The sequence below is a fragment of the Leopardus geoffroyi genome, chromosome E2 (assembly GCF_018350155.1).
Source record: "Leopardus geoffroyi isolate Oge1 chromosome E2, O.geoffroyi_Oge1_pat1.0, whole genome shotgun sequence".
Classification (NCBI taxonomy): Eukaryota; Metazoa; Chordata; class Mammalia; order Carnivora; family Felidae; genus Leopardus; species Leopardus geoffroyi.
Genome location: NC_059335.1, coordinates 57,123,581 through 57,136,305, shown reverse-complemented (window position 1 = coordinate 57,136,305; position 12,725 = coordinate 57,123,581). Strand labels below are relative to the sequence as shown.

At 46.8% G+C, this 12,725-nt stretch overlaps 1 long non-coding RNA gene across 1 annotated transcript; it reads right to left on the bottom strand.

The window, feature by feature from the left end:
- Nucleotides 1-235: 235 nt before the first annotated feature.
- LOC123578346 lies at nt 236-2,544 on the bottom strand. The gene is made up of 2 exons (XR_006702330.1): nt 2,360-2,544; nt 236-1,043 (listed from the first exon to the last, which is right to left on the bottom strand). It is a non-coding gene; the product is annotated as an uncharacterized LOC123578346 (long non-coding RNA).
- Nucleotides 2,545-12,725: the final 10,181 nt, after the last annotated feature.

The following is a 12,725-nucleotide window of genomic DNA, read 5'->3' as shown; positions in this document are numbered from 1 at the left end:
AGAAAAGGAAAAAAGCGTCATGGCGCAGAGCAAAGTCCAGGCCCCGCAGAGAGGAGATCTGACGTCAGCCTTCCCATGTGGCACCGGACCAACAGGGGGCGTCCGGTCTCAGGGGACTCCCTTGCCTCGTGGCTGGGCTCAGTGCTCCCATCTGGAAAGCACAATAACAATAACACCTCCCTTAATGGACTGTTGTGGGAATTCAGTGAGATAGGAGATATTATGTGATACATAATGAGATATACAAGTGCGTTTTATTGCCTTCAAGTATTTTACACACGGAAGCTTTGCTCATCGAAAATTACCAGGAAGAGGTGTTTATTTCCTTGTTGTGAGATCGCCCCTCATATAGCTTAGAAAGCAAATATGGCAGTTGAAAACATGAAGCTTTCGAGCTGTGCGTACCTGGGTTTGAAGCCCGGCCTCACCAACGCAAACATAACTGGGTTGCGAAAACTGTTGGCAGAATTTCCTCAGGCGGAACATATGCGTCCCATATGACCCTGCAGTTCCGTCCTGGGGATATGCCAAACAGAAGCGCTCGCATATGTTCACCAAAAGACGTGTCCCGGAATGTTCACAGCAGCCCGGGTTTTAAAAGCCCAGACCTGGATGCTGCCCAAATGTCCCTAATATTAGTTTCCTATTATAGGCTGCATGACAGATTGCCACAAAATTCGTGACTTGAGATGACACGCATTTTATATTCCGCAGATTCTGTGATGAAGGCGTTTGGGAATGGACCTTGCTTCAGAATCTCGCAAAGCTGCAGTCCAGGTGTCTGCCAGGCAGCGGTCTCATTTCAAAGCTCAGCCGGGAAGGGGTCACTGCCAAGGTCATGTGGCTGCTGGCAGAATTTAGATCTTTGTAAAACCCCGGGCCTCAGTTTCTTGCTGGCTGTCGGCTGGAGGCCATCCCTCGTCACCAGAGGCCATCCTAGGCCACAGTTCCTAGGCTTGCCACATCGGCCTCCCCAAAATGCCACTGCTTCATCAAAGCCAGCAAGGGGGAGCGTCTGCTTGCAGAATGGAGGTCACAATCCTCTGTAAGGTAATCATGGAAATGAATTCCATTACCCTTGCTGTCTTCTATTGGCTAGAATCACATCACACACCCCGCCTACTATCAAGAGGAGGGGACCACACAGAGGCACAAACACAGGAGGTGGGCGGCACGGGGCCACCTTAGAGTCTGTCCACCACGTCAACGGTGCCATGCGTAAATAAAGCATGGATTGTCACACCATGAAATATTCTCAAGAGAATGAGCAACTTCAACCCCATCAACAGTAAGGGCGAATTTCCAATCACAGTCTGAAGTGAAAGAAATCAAAGAAGCTAAAGGGTACGGGCTGTGCAATCCCATCCTATAAAGTTTAGAAACTGTTGAAACTGACCTCTGCTGTTAGAAGTCAGGATGGTGGTCAGTCGGAGGCTGGCGGTGGGGGGGGGGGGGAGTGGTGGCGGTGGTGGCTGGGATATAAGGGGGTTGGGGGTGGTAAGTAATGTTCTGTTTCTTCATCTGGATGCCGGTTACAGGGGCGTGTTTACTTATAGAAAACTCGTTAGGATAGGTTCACTTCTCTGTACACATGTGGTGCGTCAAAAGTTTAAAAGAACTGACCCAAGAAGAAGTGGAAAATCTCAATAGCCATGGAGGACACAGAAGTGACAGTAAAGGAACTATAACCATTCCCTACTCCTTCCCTGCCCCCTCCCCCAAGACACCTTGTACTTTGTTCTGCAAATCTTCAGGGGTCGCATAATTCTTCCCTCGCTTAATGGCAGGCGGTAGTTTGCGGCTGCATTCAAAATCAAACGTATACTCCAAACCATGGCCTACATGACCCTTTGGGTTCTGACCCTTCTAGTTTCACCATCTATTTTTTTTTTTTCATTTTTAATTTGAGAGAGAGAGAGAGAGAGATAGAGAGCGTGGGAGAGGGGCAGAGGGAGAGAGAAAATCTCAAGCAGGCTCCACGCTCAGCGTGGAGCCCAACACAGGGCTTGATCCCGCGACCGTGAGATCATGACCTGAGCCAAAAATCAAGCGTCAGGCGCTCAACCAGCTGAGCCAGCCAGGTGCCTCTAGTTCCGCCTTTTCACCTCCTGCCACCACCCTGCCTCCCTCTGAGTCCCCAGTCACACTTGGCATCTCTCAGCCACTCGGGTGTGCCAGGCTCTTTCCGCTTTCTGACCTCAGGGCATTTGCACATGCGTCCTCTAGCCTGGACCCGTGCTCTCACTCTTCAGCTGGCCATCTCAAAGAGGTGGATTCTCACCGATACCACCTCCCTCACTCTACCACCCACTCACTCCTTCCTTCCTCTGTCACCACGGCACGCATCGCCAATACACACTTCCCGACTGAGTTTTCAATGATTTTTGTATCTTCTCCTCCCCATGAAGACGCGAGCTCCCGGAAAGCAGGGACCACACGGTGCCTTGCTCTCTCTCTGGGGTCTCTGCAGCAGAGCCAGGCCCAGAGCATTTGCTGGGTGAGCGGGAGCGCGCGGCCATCTCACATCTCCCTGCTCGCGGGCCCTGTGAGCAGAGGCTGGGAGGCTCTGAGTTCCATTTCCAGATTCTGAGGCTGATGTGTGGCCCTGATCCAATGAGCAGTGGCCAGAGGAGCTGAGGTCTCCAGTGGGGGGTGTGTGGCCGCCAGAGGGGCTGTCTTGCAGCTGTAAAGCACTGCATCGCTCTCCTGTGCAAAGCCTGTCGACACCCGCGGTCACCCAAAACACATTTGTCAGCAGCGGTTCAAAGCGATAGCAACCGGGGTTCGCGGCGTTTGTGAGTTATGTCCCAAACAAGCTGCTGCTGTGAAAAGTTAAAATATGGCTGGCTGCGGACGACTTAAACATGTTTTAAATTGGAAATTTCTGGGAGATATATATTTACCAAATGGAAGAGCAGGGAAAACTGAACATCACATCACCCTCACTCGCCTTCCGAGAAAGTTGTGGGGCGGGGGGTGGGGTAGTGAGAAGAAGAAGGGGAGAAGATAGAATTTGTGTGTTTGGAGTTGTCCAAGAGTGGAGCGCCCACTGAGGCTGTACTGGCCACGGGAACACCGCTTTGTCCCTCTGGAAAACAACGTCAACCCGGGACCTAGAGAAAGCGGTGGCCCTCCGTCACCCCACAATGCCATCAGTGCCCCGTCACCCCCCTGAACTATAAGAGAATACATTTCTGTTGTTTGAAACTACTAACTTGGTGAAAATTTATTACAGCGGCCCCAGGAGACCAATACAAGGATTATGATTATCACCATTATTATTTCCCATATTTCTTCTTTCTCTTTTTTCTGTCTGCCTTCAAGAAGATATCCATTCCCCCCCTCCCCCCCCAAAAAAAATCAACCCAAAATGGATTAAGGACTTGGATGGAAGAGCTGAAACTCTAACACTCCTAGGAGAAAACACAGAGGGAAAGTTTCTTGACGTTGATCTTGGTGATGATTTCGTGGACGTCACACCAAAAGCCCAGGCACCAAAAGCAGAAATAGACAAGTGGGACTACATCAGACTAAAAGCCTTCTGCCCAGTCAAGGAAACAACCAACTGAGTGGAAAGGCAACTTAGGGGATGGGAGAAAATATCTGCAAAACCTAATAAGCGGTTAATACCCTCAAATATATAAGAAATCCCTACAATTCAATGGCAAAACACCCGAACCATCCAAATAAGAAATGGTCAAAGGACTTGAATGGACATTTCTCCAAAGACATACTCATGGCCAGCAGCTATTTGAAAAGGTGCTCAACAGCACTCATCATCAGGGAAATGCAAATGACGGCCACAATGAGGTCTCACGCCACGCCACTTAGAAGGGCTACTGTCAACAGGACAAGAGGCAGCGAGCGTTGGTGAGGACGTGGGAAGATTCGAGCCCCTCTGCCCTGCCGGTGGCCATGCCGCCACCGTGGCCAACGGTATGGAGGTTCCTCAAAAAGCTAAAAGTAGAATTGCCGTGTGACCCGGCCCCCTCACGTCTGGGTGTATTTCCTCTCCCCCCAAAACTCAATTAGGATCTCAAAGACCCATCTACACTCCCACGTTCATGGTAGCGCTTTGCCCCGCAGCCAAGATGCGAGAAGAGGCCTGATAAGCATGCAGCACAGGGAACTGCCGGGTAATCGAGGGACGAACAAAAGAGGGAGAACGGTGTCTGACACCTGACGGTGTTTGTGACAATCGAGTCAACCCTGTGACAGCTCTCTGGTTTCTCAGAGACGCAAAGCACCCTGGTGTTGCTGGAGCCCACGCCGGGCACGCGCACAAAGACCCAGCGGGCCTGCAAACGACCAAGAAGGACCCCCTTCGCTAGGGGCACTCGAGGACACCCAGGAGACCTTGACGCTACAGGGAGGCAAGAGAAAAATCAGACTGCGCCTGCGCAGAGTCTCTAGCCCGGAGCAAGCGCAAATGAGACGCAGTTTGGGGAAGTCCCCGCCCATACCCGGAACCCCACGTGAATATGCCACCCCCTTTGCGGTGACCCACATGAAGCAGAACGCCACACCAACCGTGGGACTCGGATCCCCTGAGGGCGTCCCCGCTCTCCCTCCCAGTGTGTTACTTCTGGTTTTGCAAAGAAGCTTCTCCTGCTACACTTCACTCTGACTCCTTGAATTCTTTCTCAGGGCAAAGTCAAGAACCTGGCACCTGCTAGTGGTTGAGTTTGCAGGGCTCCCCCCCCTCCCCCCTCCGCCCCATCTCTGGTATCAAAATATCCAAGACAGATGAATGGACAAAGAAAAGGTGGTCTATGCCTACAAGAGACCATTATTCAACCTCAAAAAAAAAAAAAAAAAAAAAAAAAAAAAAGGAAATCCTGCCATTTGCGAGAACATCGATGGCCCAGAGGGCATTATGTGAAGTTTCGTAAGCCAAACACAGGAGGACAAACACGGCATGATTCCATTTATATACAGTTATTTAAAATGATTAAACGCATAGAAGCAGAACTCGGACTGATGGTTGCCAGGGGCTGAAGGGGAAAGGGAAATGCGAAATCCCTGTTCAACCAACATGAAGTTTCAGTTGTGCGGGACGAGGAAATTCTAGACCTCTGCTCTACAACAAAGGGCGCAAGGTTAACAATATCGTATTGTGCTCCTGACGTGTCCAGGGGATAGAGCTCATGTTCGGTGTTTGTATCACACACACACACGAGAAATAAAACAAATGGGACACAAGGAACCATTTGGAGCTGATGGATATGTTTATTAACTTGATCGTGGTGATGGTTTCAGGCTGTAGGTAGAGGTCCAAATTCGTCCACTATATGCATTATATATGTACATTTTTTTTAACATATCGATTACACCTCAGTAAAGCTCTAAATAAAAGAAGTAAAAAGAAATAAAAGAAAATCTCCCTTTTCCTGCTAAATGTTCCTAGAGGGACAGATTTGACGCCTCCATTCCTCCACCACCTGCCGCCCTTCATTCAGAATTCAACCGAATTCTCCCGGGAAAGCCACAGGTAGCAGGTTCACTGCTTAGTGAATGGTGTAAAGGCAGGGGTGGGGTGTGGGGCTGCAGGGCCCTACCAGGCTCTGCTGCAGGATTCCTTGCTCTAATTCCTAGGAGATGGGCACGGAGTACAAAAATCTCCATTTTTTAAAACAGATTTTATTATTTTTAAAAGTTTATTTATCTTGAGACAGAGCAAAAGGACAAGTGGCGGAGGGGCAGAGAGAGAGGGAGACCCAGAGAATCCCAAGCAGGGTCGGCACTGTCAGCGCAGAGCCCGATGTGGGGCTCGAACTCAAGAACCGTGAGCTCATGAGCTGAGGCGAAGTCAAGAGTCGGACGCTTAACTAACTGAGCCACCCCGGCTCCCTCAAAATCTCCATTTTTCAAAAACCTGCACTCCGGAAGATGTACATGAAAGCTTAAGAACCACCGGCTGGAATGCAAAATGGATCTCATATTCAATTTTTATTTGTTCTGTTAAAAAACAAAATTCAGGGGCGCCTGGGTGGCGCAGTCGGTTAAGCGTCCGACTTCAGCCAGGTCACGATCTCGCGGTCCGTGAGTTCGAGCCCCGCATCAGGCTCTGGGCTGATGGCTCAGAGCCTGGAGCCTGTTTCCGATTCTGTGTCTCCCTCTCTCTCTGCCCCTCCCCGTTCATGCTCTGTCTCTCTCTGTCCCAAAAATAAATATTAAAAAAAAAAAAAAAACTCAATCACTTGTCATCAGGGAAATGCAAACTGAAGCCACGCACCTGTCAGAATGTCTAAAATCAAAAATACAAGAAATTAACAGGTGCTGGCGAGGATGTGGACAAAGGGGAACCCTTGAACGTGGTTGGTGGGAATGCAAACTGGTGCAGCCACTCTAGAAAACAACATGGAGATTCCTCAAAAAGTTAAAAATAGACCTACCATGTGATCCAATAATCACACTCCTGGGTATTTATCCCCAAAATATGAAAATACTAATTTGAAAGGATTTATTCACCCTTATGTTTATTGCAGCATTATTTACAACGGCCAAATTATGGAAACAGCCCAAGTGTCCATCAATAGATGAATGGGTAAAGAAGACGTGGTGTGCATATGCACCCGTGCGTGCACGCGCGCGCACACACACACAGAGGAATATTATTCAGCCATAAAAAAATGAAATCTTGCCATTTGCAACGACATGGATGGACCTAGAGAGTATAATACTAAGCAAAATAAGTCAGTCAGGGAAAAACAAATACCATATGATTTCACTCCTATGTGGAATTTAAGAAACAAAATGAACAAATAAAAAAAAAGAGCGACTGAAAAACAGACTCTTTAAAAAAATTTTTTTTAATGTTTGTTTATTTTTGAAGGAGAGAGAGACAGAATGTGGGGGGGGGGGGGTGGGGCAGAGAGAGAGGGAGACACAGAATCCAAAGCAGGCTCCAGGCTCCGAGCTGTCAGCACAGGGCCCGGCGCGGGGCTCGAACCCACCACCGTGAAATCGTGATCTGAGCTGAAGTCAGACACTCAACCGACTAAGCCACCCAGATGCCCTTGAAACTAAGTTAATACTGAATGTTGACTGTACTGGAATTAAAATTAAATAAAAGAAAATAAACAAAATTCGACTGAGTAAATTGAAGATCTCTTGGGGTTTATTAAGCAATTCAAGAATCGAGCAGCATGCCTTCTATCAAGTAGAGATGCTTGCAGGAGTGTGACAAAATGGAAGGTTTTTACAGGCAAGAGGGCCAGGCAAGGAAGTGATTAACCAAAGAAAAGAAAGGACATTGTTTTGGGGGGAAGGGACTGGCAAAATTTTATCGTGGGGATTACCTCTCCAGGGCTGATCAGGAAATTTCGGATGAACCATTAACAGGCCATATTCCAGGAGAGACTACAACTATAATTCAGTCTTGGAGTGGGGGTGGGGGTGGGGGGACGATCCCATTTAGGATTCGTTTTTTTCTTCTCTTTCCTTCTTTCTTTTAAAACACTTAATAAATATTGTTGCAATACCTACAAGTTCCAGCAGAGGGGGATGTTACCGCACGAAAGAAAAAAAACCTTTGGCAGGAAAAGGGGATTGACACGCCCCGCCTTCCAGAGCAGGAAAATGAGGATGTTTGCTTTGGAGGATGTCCACCTGTGAATGGGTTTCTCCACCGCCCACACTCTTAGCGATCTCCGATGAGGATCAAGGCACTTTGTAGAACAAATACCGCTGATTGTGTTTATGTTCTGTGAATCTGGGAAATTGTCAAAGCCCACCGCTGCTGAATTAATGAGATCCTTGTTTTTAAGGAAATTATTTCCACACCCATTGCTAGGTCAAGGATGCGTTTGGTTCTAGGTTGGTTGACTTATCAATGTCATGCTTGGCACTGTTTTTGAGGAAGCTATAAGCTTCATAAGCTGTATGTCTGTTAGTCCCTAAATGAAGGCAGGAAATTGGTGCAAAGCGGTGTTCACTTTGGTGCAAAGCGGTGTTCACGCTTGACTCAAATTGCTCTCACGTTTCCGCATCTTCATGGAGGCAGAATTGCACAGATGGAAATTCTGACTCCTAGAGGGAGAGAAACTGACATTTCTCAGCACGATCCTTGGGCAAGCAATTTATACACTGTGGCCTTTAGTCCTCCCCGCCACCCTGCAAAGTCTGCGTTAGCTTCTGTGTTTTAAAGAAATGGTAACTCTGGATCAGAGGGGTGGGAAATTTGTCCAGATCATACAGGGAGAAGTGCCCGAATCAAGATCTGAACCTTGGTCCAGCTGACTCGGGAGACAGCAAAATAGCATCCCAATCTCCTGTTACTTAAACAGGAGGAAGCTTATTACTTTTAGCCAAAAGGGCGGAAACATGACAAAAGCTGAAGACGTATTAGCTGAAGACAGAGTCCAGCTCCCCTTCAAAGCAGAGCTTTGAAGGTGAGCTTGTGGGGACCTCCCTGCCGGGAGCTTCCACACCCAATCTGACCGTGGCTGGCACAATTTCTTTCTTGCTTGGGTCAGCTTTATCGTTCTTGCTCAAGGTTTCTGTAGTAGGCCAGAAGATGGCCCCTAAAGATGTCCACATCCGGGGTGCCTGGGTGGCTCAGTCGGTTGACTTTGGCTCAGGTCGTGATCTCACAGTTTGCGGGGTCGGGCTCTGTGCTGACAGCTCAGAGCCTGGAGCCTGCTTCGGATTCTGTGTCCCACTTTCTCTGCTCATGCTCTGTCTCTCTCTTTCTCTCAAAGATGAATAAATGTTAGGAAAAAAAAAAAAAAAAAAAAGATGTCCACATCCTAATTCCCAAAACCTGTGAATATGTTACCTCACATGGCAAAAGGGACTTTGCAGATGTGGCTGAATTCAGGACCTTGCGATGGGGAGATTATGGGGGTGGGGAGCAACTTCATCAGAGGGGTCCTTGTAAAAGTGTGGCAGGAGAGACAGAGTCACAGAAAGAAATGTAACGATAGTGGCAGGGTCAGGAGCTCAGGGATGCAGGCCGCCTGTAGAAACCAGAAAAGCAAGGAAATGATTTATCCTTAGAGTCCCTGGAAGGAACCCGGTCCTGTCGACATCCTGATTTTAGCCCGGTGAGACCCATTTTGGACTTCTGACTTCCCAAACCGTAAAACATTACCTGCGTGATGTTTTAAGCCATTACGGTTATGGTACTTTGATACAGCAACTACAGGAAACGGATACAGTCTCCAGACATTTTTGACCAAACATACTCGTCAATAAAAAAAAAGGTTGCCGTGCACAGATAACATGCATATTGTAAAGCAAACAAAGACACTAAAAACTTAAAAAGAAATGTAAAAGGTTAAAATCAAAACAACATAGTATTTTAAAATGAATTTTATGTTTAAACGTTTAATTTTTAAGTTTAAAGTTTAAGTTTTAAGTTAACCATATGGAACTTTTTTGGTTATCATTAAGATTATTTATATTATAATATAACATTTTATTTTCTTATATTAAAAAATCTTTTGACGTTTATTTACTTTTGAGAGAGTGACAGAGTGTGAGCAGGGGAGGGGGAGAGAGAGAGAGAGAGAGAGAGAGGGAATCGGAAGCAGGCTCTAGGCTCGCGGGGCTCGAACTCACGAACGATGAGATGACTTGAGCTGAAGTTGGACGCTTAACTGATTGAGCCACCCAGATGCCTCTATATTACAATATTTTATTTTTATTTTATTTTATTTTATTTTATTTTATTTTATTTTTTTTCAACGTTTATTTATTTTTGGGACAGAGAGAGACAGAGCATGAACGGGGGAGGGGCAGAGAGAAAGAGGGAGACACAGAATCGTAAACAGGCTCCAGGCTCTAAGCCATCAGCCCAGAGCCCGACGCGGGGCTCGAACTCACGGACCGCGAGATCGTGACCTGGCTGAAGTCGGACGCTCAACCGACTGCGCCACCCAGGCGCCCCTATATTACAATATTTTAAATCAAAGTGAAGGACTGAGTATGCTTCACCGTGTTTTAACTCTTTAACATTTTTTGATACCACAATTGAAGGCCTGATTCTCAGGGTCAGAGATTAATATACGGCTTGAGAGACGATCACAGCTGAAAAGTATTCCGTACAAAGCTACGTGGCTCTATGTGTCATACAGAAGTTGATGATGCTTATGTTTCAACCCCAACCACCAATTATGCAAAGATTTTCAGTGACATCTGCCTGGTAAATTTCCACATTTCCTGATCTTGACGCTGTTTTTACAAACTAAGTGGAAGGTATTTTTTTTTAACAAGTAGGTTCAAAACTCGCTAACAGTTTTTGAGAGATTTTGTAAATAGTAAGAATGGTTTATTTTCAAGGTTTTAGGCATGCAGCTGTGAGCACTTTTATAGATGATGCATTTAAAAGTAGGTTTATTTTGGGGGGAAAAAGTGACATAGTAATGAAAACATTCCCCCAAATGCTCTCCCCATAGCAAGAGTTTCTTTGGAAAAGCAATCCCCTTCTCGTGTGTATCAAGAATGGCATGTTTTTTAAAAGTAGGCTTCATGCCCAGCATGGAGCCCAACATGGGGCTCAAACTCCTGACCCTGATATCAAGACCTGAGCCGAGATCAAGAGTCAGATCTTAACCGACTGAGCCACCCAGGCGCCCCCATTGTGGTTTTTTTTTTTTTCAATGTTTATTTATTTTTGGGACAGAGAGAGACAGAGCATGAACGGGGGAGGGGCAGAGAGAGAGGGAGACACAGAATCGGAAACAGGCTCCAGGCTCTGAGCCATCAGCCCAGAGCCCGACGCGGGGCTCGAACTCACGGACCGCGAGATCGTGACCTGGCTGAAGTCGGACGCTTAACCGACTGCGCCACCCAGGCGCCCCCCCCCCCCATTGTGTTTTTAAACAAGTGTAACATCTTTAAGTTCAACAACTCTTCTGTGGTCTCTGCCACAAGGTCGTCAACACGTCTGTGAGGGTTCTCCCTGTCTCGTTGTGAGCTCTGGCTTTCACAGGGTCACCTGCACCAATGACATCTAGTGGCACTAATGTGTGCTGTGCTTCTGACTTCACCAGTTTCTCTTCCTTCCTTTTGCTGTCCCCCCTCTTCTCCTTTCTTGACCTTGAGTAGACAGTTGGCTTGAGCACACTCTTCCACTCATAACCAGCATCACTGACTCACCCACGATCTCTCGTTGAAAAGAAATACTCCCTTGTGTCGCCATAGATCACTCCAATTTCTCTGGTTCACCAGGCAACGCTTCTTGTATTTAATGTTCTCTGGGTACGTGTCCTTGCAAAATTGTCATGAGATGTGTTTTTTAAAATATTTTTTAATGGTTATTCATTTTTGAGAGAGGCAGAGCGGGAACAAGAGAGGGGCAGAGAGAGGGGGAGACACAGAGCTGAGCTGTCAGCACAGAGCCTACCGCGGGGCTTGAACTCACAAATGGCGAGATCGTGACCTGAGCTGAAGTCGGACGCTTAACTGACTGAGCCACCCGGACGCCCCTAGGCTATTCTAGATATATCAGGTTAAATAAAGTCTAGGAACAATTTCACTTATTTTTATGCTCTTTATATAGGAAATTTACAATTATGTCAGGAGCTACATTATATTTCCAGTGACATATGCAAGGCTAGAGATCACCCCCTGGTACCTTTCAGACATTGTAAACGTCTTTTCTTGTTCTGTCTCCTTTGTATCAACTTTACTCACGGAGGTCCTTTACTTTGGAAAAAGTCTCCATTTTGATCTAGTCAGATTCATTGATTTTGTTGCCTTACGGTCGACCCTTTGAAATGTGATTTCAGGATTTCTTCCCCTGTCCTGGCTCGCGAAGATATTTTCCTGTTTCTTCTTTCCCTTTCAACTCCTCAATTCATTGGAGGCTACTTTTATGTAAGGCTTTCTGCGGGGATCTTGTCTAGTGAGTGAGTTTTCTGCAAACCATCTATAAAGCAGCTTGTGGTGCAACCTTTATTGCACGTGGAATTCTTACACACACAGACACACACACGTGTGCGCACAGGTCTGAGAGCTCCTGTTCCATCAGCGGTTCTCCTTACACAGCTTTTCCACAGACATTATTCTCATCAGAGGATACACTATTGAGAATATGTGTTCCCTGGTACGGCCCTCACTTAATGGCTCACAAAAGTGGTCTTTTGTGTATTTCCTCGTCGAGACAAAATCTAGCAAATACCATTAGCTAGGACACGTTCTTTTTTTTTTTTTAAATCTGTGCTCTCACATGGATTTTATGTTCTGCATTTTTCTTTATATTATTTTATCCATTTCTTTTGTTGTTGTTGTGGCAGAAAGAACGAGCATTTCCCCAATGGCATGTGTCTCTTTTGCCTTTCCCTAGGAATCTCAAGAGAGGCTTTTATATATTTATAATTATGTTCAGTACAATTTTTATAAAGTACTAGACTGGGTACGGCATGATCTTACACAGTGCTGGAAAAAAAAAAAATTGTAGGGTTTTGTCTTCATGCCCTGGAGGTTTGGTTTTTCAAGGTCTTGTTATCGTGACTGCTTTGACTCTCAGGAGCTAACGGCCCTGGCCTAGCATCAGGTAGGCGGAGAAAGGGCTACATTCTGCTGACCCATTGGCCACCCCTCCTTCCTTCCATTAGCATCTTGATCTGATTTGGAGCAATCATCACATGGAGTTTTTGTACCACTGACATCAGCCAGTCTCATCTAGAGGCGGGCACACGACCCAGGCCCAGCCAATCAGCCTATTCCATCCTCCAGGCCCCGACTGGCTCACGGATGGGCACATGACTCAGGCCAGG